Source organism: Lupinus angustifolius, chromosome LG01, assembly GCF_001865875.1.
Source record: "Lupinus angustifolius cultivar Tanjil chromosome LG01, LupAngTanjil_v1.0, whole genome shotgun sequence".
NCBI lineage: Eukaryota > Viridiplantae > Streptophyta > Magnoliopsida > Fabales > Fabaceae > Lupinus > Lupinus angustifolius.
Window position 1 is genome coordinate 31,182,884 of NC_032009.1, and position 7,614 is coordinate 31,190,497.

The 7,614-nt window shown below is 32.9% G+C and overlaps 1 pseudogene; it reads left to right on the plus strand.

Annotated features, from left to right (window-relative positions):
• The window catches only part of LOC109360251, a 13,544-nt pseudogene continuing 6,319 nt past the window's right edge, over nucleotides 390–7,614 (plus strand).

Below are 7,614 nucleotides of genomic sequence, written 5' to 3' on the forward strand. Positions count from 1 at the left end.
TATATATAATACTTTCAAGTTTTGAGTTGGGTTCAAGGATAGTAGTATTATTTTTAACACCAAAATTTGATGGGGTTGGGGATAATACTTATTTTTATAATACTTAGTTTAGGTTTGGGTTTTAAATTTCAGGTTTGGGTAGGTGAAAACCTGATCCCGATTTGCCCTATTGTCATTCCTAAATCACACACACTAACCATATAACCATTGTCATCTTCTTTCCTCCATTTTCCCTTCTTCTCACTTCCCTCCTCCCTCTTCTTCTTCTCCTTCTTCTCTTCTTCTTCTCCTCTTTCTCCTCCTTCTTCTCCTCTTTCTCCTCCTCCTCCTCCTCCTCCTCCTCCTCCTCCTCCTCCTCCTCCTCATTCCTCTCCTTCTTCTTCTTAGCTATGGATCCCATATCAGAATGAGGAAACACTCCTCTAGCAACAATAGACCCTGAGATCCACAACCTCATCGAGAAAGAAAAAAAAAATCGTCAATCCCACAAAATCAAACTCATCGCCTCCGAAAACTTCACCTCATTCGTCGTCATCGAAGCCTTAGGCAGTGCCCTAACCAACTAATACTCTGAAGGCAACAAATTCATCGACCAAATCGAGAACACGTGTCGCTCAAGTGCATTCCAAACCTTCCATCTCGACCCTTAATCTTTGGGCATCAACGTCCAACCCTATTCTGATTCCCCCGCTAACTTCGCCGCCTACACCGCCGTGCTCAACGCGCACGACCGTATCATGAGACTGAACCTCCCTTCCGAAGGGGATCACATTTGCTATCCCACTTTTTTGTTCCATTGCATATGATAGGGAGATATGATTAGGCAGAAAAATATTTAATAATTATAATGTTAACTTACATAACTTTTTTTTTGGAGTTTAAGGTGAATTCGAGTACTAGATTTATTGATTATGAGAGGTTGGAAGAGAAAGCATTGAATTTTAGACCTAGGATGATTATTTGTGGTGGAAGTGCTTTCCCTAGGGATTGGAATTATAAGAGGTTTATAGGGAAAATTCACTTCAATGGTGCACCTTGACCGAATAATTACGGTCTTAGTGCACATTTTTGAAAATTTACGAGAATAGTGTAGTTTTATTACAATCGATTATATGATTGCCAATTTTTTTTTATTTTCCTCCTTACATACTTGGCTGCCCAGTAGGAGTTTTATTTCTTTAATTCTTACTCCCCCAAAATGGACAATGTGGGGGGAGTATTTCATAATTTTTTTTCTCTTTCCCCCTTAAATTGAAAATAGGGTGAGTGTGTTTTTTTTTGTTTTTTTTTCTCTCTCTCCCCTAAATTAGTTATGGGGGAGTTTCTTTTATAATTTGTTTTATATCTTTTCTTACTATAATCGGCTACAACATAGAAGTTTTATCTATGTTTTTTTTAAATTATTTCCTATGAGAATCGGGTATACCATAGGAGTTTTATATATATTATTTGTTTGAATTTTTTCGGCAAGCCCTAATCGTATATATACACTCACAAACCTCACTATCTTTACAAAAACATTTCTCTACCCTCTCAATAGACTGAACTTTCTTTCAAGTGGGATATTTCATTCACCAATTTTAGAGGTTAGTATATCATTCAATTACTATATTTTATCTCATTCTTCTATGTTTATAATATTTAATCATTCCAAATTATTATTTTAATGTTATTAATTGTTAAATGTAGATGATCATTGTGAGAGTTATTGTTAGCGATTTTAGTGATGAAGAGAAAATTGAAATGTCTACTGATATGGAGGAGGCTCATTTTGATGATGGTTCATCTCGTAGTATGACATATACTACTCCCTCATCATTTTTCCATAACATAAATTTTGAAGCTAATCATGATTTTGGACATACAATTGATTTAACGAATGTTAATGATAATGATTTGTTTATTGACATGTAAATTGAATCTAAAGAAGCCACAATAATGCAATTAGAGAATTTCATATCAAAAATTCGTTTGACTATGTTGTTGCAGAGTATAGACCGGACAAATACATTGGTAAATGTACACATTTTGGTGCAGGATGTGAGTGACGAATTCACACTTCTTATAACGTTGAACGCGATTATTGAGATATTAGGAAAATCAATGGAACACACACTTGTGTATCTATGTTAGTTTCCCAATATCACAATAAACTAAATTCTTTATTCATTTCAGACCTTGTGGTTAATTTGGTATCTGTAGATCTGAGTATATTAGTTAAGGCACGAGTGAAGGAGGTTGTTAGTCATTTTGGTTATATTGTCACACAGAGAAAGGCATGGACTGCAAAGCAAATGGCCTTGGCCAAAATTTATGGTGACCGAGAAGGATCATACAATGAGTTACTACGTTGGATAAATACTCTATAGTATTTTTCTCCTAGCACAATTGTGAAATATCAAGAACATTACGAAATTGCAGATGACATGGAAGACCCTAGTGAAATCATTCTGGATAGGATATTTTGGGTTTTCAAATCATGTGTTGAAGGGTTTGCATATTGCAAATCAGTCCTACAAGTGGATGAGACATTTTTTACCGTTAAATATATTGGAACATTGCTAATAGCAAGTTCACAAAAGGAAAACAGACATGTATTTCCAGTTGTCTTTGCGTTCACAAGAGGAAAACAGACATGTATTTCTAGTTGTCTTTGCCATTGTTGAAAGAGAAACAAAAGAAGCTTGTGAGCAGTTCTTTAGTTCTTTTATAATCTTAAAACTTATGTTACCCCTCAACCAAACTTATGTATCATATCAGATATTGGGAAAGGTTTATTAGCTGCACTCCGAAGTGAGCTGGCATGATAGTCTAGTGTAGAATCAATTTATTGTATTCGTCATCTTGCTAATAATTTCAATAAGGAATTACAGATTCTGCTCTAAAAGACAAAGGTCTAGAAATGGGTATGTGATATTTATATTTTTAAAATTTAGAAATATTTTTATATTATGGATATTAATAGGTTTGTATTTATTTTGTAGGTTATGAGTTGATGCGGCTAGAGTTTAAGCAAATGTTGAATTTGTTGCGTCAAAAAAATATGAGAGTTGGAGCATGAATTAATGTATATTATAAATTATATATTATAACTAAATATAGTATAAAATATATATTATAAAATTGTTGAACATTACCGTGAATGAATGGAATTAACAATGAATTAATGGAATTAACTTGAGTGAATGACAATGAATGAATGAAATTAACATTAACGTGAATGCAATGTGAATTATCATGAATAAATGGAGCAATGAATGAATATAATTAATGATGGGGTGTGGTCAAAGTGATTCACGTGAATCAAAAGAAACAATGAATATAGAGAAAGAGTGAATGATAATGCATGTAGAGAAATAGCGAGTGAATGACAATACAAAGTGGTGCAGAGATTCTTTGAGTGAATGATCATGCATTCACTGTGATTCAATGCATTAAAGGGGTTGATTGGTTTGTTTTATTTCAATGCATTTTTTGTTTCAATGCATTCGAAATCATTAAAACTCATTCAAAGCCTGAGAGATTCCTAAATAATGGTTAGGTGAGTGAAGCATATCTGACTCAGAGATTCCTGAACAATGGTTAGGTGAGTGAAGCACACATGACTTAGAGATTCCTGAACAATGCATAGGTGAGTGAATGTCATGTGAAATATAGTAAAAAGCATGTAAATGCAAAGATTCCTTACAATAATTTTAAATATTTGATAAAAAATAATGAATAAAACTAGCCAATTGAAAAATGAATGAAATGTGTAAGTGTAGTATGAAAAGTGAATGAAATTTGACCATATGCATGTGGATCATATATATTATTTGTAAAAATACAATTTTTATAAAAATATAATTTATTAGAAATAATAACACAAACTTTCATTCTATTTTTATATTTATGTTTTTATATTAAATTTTTTAGTAAAATTTCTACCAGTTTGCGTGAATGTCATATTATCAATTGTTTTTCCGGCCAAACCTGTCGAAGATAAGCTGATCACGTGTGCCACTAATTTACTTCACAATTGTGGAAAGGGATGCTACTGATCGGGTTATGAGGCAATTTGATTTTTATCAACCAATTCCATAAGATCCAGTGAATTGTGAAAAACTTCATAAAATTGACTTACGTGACAAAAGTGATTATGACTGGCCACATAAGCATCGTCGTTGGATTCAATGTGGAATAATAAGGAAAACTATGTGGTGGATGATTTACTCATAAGTACCCTACCTTTGAACCACTACTCTGAGTATATGCAATGATACTTAAAAAAGACTAGAAAATACATATCTATAGATGGAGCACATTATGATGGAATGGTAACATTTTTTTATAAATTAAACTTTATCTTTAATTATATTATTACTACTAATTTTCTCTAATTCTTTTTCAGTACACATTTACAAAAAGAATTTGTGATCAAAGTCATCCTCCAGCTTCTTTAGTAAATCCCACACAATCTTTTTGTGACGTCTTCTCATCTGACCGTGGAATGATGGGAGCATTGGCTGAGCTATACCCCTATGCATAGTCTATCCACATTGATGAAACTCCTCCTATTCATAATTATCATATGTCGGAAACTGAGTCTTCGCAATGAACTCAAGCGGATTCTCATTCTCAACCAGAGTTAGGAAGAGTCAGAATAAATAAAATAAAAACTCATGCACTGCAGCCGAATTATATGAGAGAAATACTAAAATTACACTACAAAAGTAATTTTTCAAAAAGGTTATCTTGTTCCTGACCCTGACACGATTTTGATGATGACACCAACATCACCAAAAAGAATAAAAGGAAGAATACTTATAAAGACAATGAAGATTCAAGCTTCAAGATATTCAAGACTTTTAGTTTAAGTCTAAATAGGTACATCTATCTTATACTCTTAATTATACAATAGTAGTAATGCTCAAAATATTTTTTAAGAAAATTGAAACACTTTAAAATACTTAAAATAATTGTCAAAAATAGTGTGTAACAAGTTACTTCATCTAAGTAACATGTTACAAGTGTGAGAAAAGAGTTATACAACTTAAAACTGATCAGAGTAATCCATTACTGTATTTGAGTAATAGATTACTAGTGTTATTAAAGTTGAGTAACGATTACTCAACTTGCTGTAATCGATTACTCTAATTCGAAAATAAATGATCAATGGACAGAACACTTGAGTAATCGATTACGCAATACTGTAATCGATTACTGAGAGCTGTTGTATTAGATTTTCAAATTCAAAGTGAATGAGCTTCAATCCAAAGACATGTTTTCGTTCCAATCAATTCATACCCTTTCAAATAGACATTTTGGCTGATTGGAAAGACTATATAAAGGCATTGAAACTCACAATCACCACACACAACATATACACAATTCTTATATAAATTTCAAAAGCTCTTACACATATTCTGAAATTATTTTCTGCACTTTTTGCAACAAATTCTTAAATTTTCAAAGTTGGTTTTTCTGAAGTTGCTTAAAGTGAAAGTGTTTCAAACTTGCAAACTTATAAAGAGCATTATTACTAAGTATACTAAAGAGTTGTTTGGATTGTAAGTTACATCACTTTCATACTTGTAAAAGGCAATTCCGCCATTATTGTACATTCTTGCAGAATACTTTCTTTCACGGTGTGTGATAAGAAAGGGGATTAGAATCACTTGGAAATGTGTTTTCCAAAAGTGAATAACGATTAAGGAGTGTGTAAGGTACATAGAAATCTAAGGGTGAGATATTGTAATTGCAAGTCATAATCTTTAGTGGAAAAATCTCTTGTGCTGCAAGAGTACATGACGTAGCCTTCGGTGGACAAGAAGGTGAACCAATATAAAAATCATTGTATACTCTCTTCTCCCTTATCTCTTTTATTTTACTTATTAATTTTCTGCATATATTTTTTGCTGCACTTTAACTCTCGATTTTGTAGAAAAATGGCCATTATTTTAAGTCAACTAATCCACCCCCTCCCTCTTAGTTGCAAAATCAGTCTTACAATTGGCACCAAAGCTATTTTTGAGTAAGATATTCTCAAATCTGATCCTATATCAAAGATGGCCTCAAGATCATTCCTAAGAGAAGGTTCCAACATCAACCGCCCACCAAGCTTTGTTGGAGAGTGCTATGATTTCTGGAAAATCATAATGAGAATATTCATAGAATCTCAAGACTTGGACATATAAAATGCAATTGAAGAAGGACCATATGAACCCTTCACCGTTGTGAACAGTGTAAGGGAAGTAAAACCAAAATCTTCATGGAATGATGAAGACAATAAGAAAGTGCAATACGACCTTAAAGCCAAAAACATGCTTGTGTCGGCTCTAGAAGAAAAAGAATTTCTTAGAGTGTCAAGTTGCAAAACGTCAAAATAAATTGGGGACACTCTAGAAATGATACATGGAGCCAAAGAAGTACAAATGTCTACAACAAATAGTGAAGCATCAACATCCAAGCAAAAATTTACATGCTCAATATGCAGAAAACTATATCATCTAAAATGTGCTTGTCCAGCCCTACGAAAGCATCATACTTTCAAAAGAACAAATATTATATTAGAAGATAAAGATGATGGTTCAAATGTAGAACTCGGAATTAAGGAGCAATCACGTATTTCCTTGGTGGCTTCACACAATTCAAGTGATGATTATGAGGTTAGTAACTCTGAACTAAATGATACTTTTTCATATGATGAGTTACAAAATGTTTTCAATGATTTAGATCAAGAATATGTTAAGTTTTCCAAACTTTTTCTAAAACAGATCAATGAAATTTTTATTTTGGAAAGCCATAACAAAGTTGTAAAGAAAGATATTGAAAACCACACTTCTTCTTCATGTCAAAAATGTGTCGCTCTTGAAACTAAAGTCTCAATATTAAGTCTTGAACTTAATAAACTCAACAAGAGCAGTCACAATTTAGAAAAGATCATAAAAGTCCAAAGACATTCAATAGACTGTAGAGGTCTTGGCTAAAAAAAGTAGTCGTGTGGCTAAAAATGAGAATGTCTTAGGAAAAACAATCGTGGGAAGCACTATAAAGTTTTATAAAGAAAGTGTCCATATTAATCCTATTTTTAAAATAAAATCTTGGACACATAAATATCTACCCGTTTTTTCTTATTGTGATAAAATTGGTCACACACCTAACACTTGTCATATTAGAAAATATGGTGTGTCATCTGGCCAATACAAATGGATAGAAAAATGTGCTAACCCCGCAGGACCCAAATCACATTGGGTACCTAGAAAAAAAAATTAATTTGTTTTGCAGGAAAATTTTAAAGCCGCCTACAACTTATGGTACTTGGATAGCGGCTGCTCAAAACACATGGCAGGCGATAGAAACAAGTTCTATGTCCTCACTCCAAGTGACAAAGGATATGTCACTTATGGTGATAACAAGAAGGGAAAAAATTCTTGGAGTTGGTAGAATCGATAAATCACCCTCAACAACTATAGAAGGTGTACTATATGTTAAAGGACTCACGCACAACCTTCTGAGCATAAGTCAATTATGTGACAAAGGCTTTCATGTGGCATTCTACCCAGATAAGTGCATCATTGAAAGTAAGAACTCTCAAAACCCTAAACTCATTGGTAAGAGAATAAATAATATATA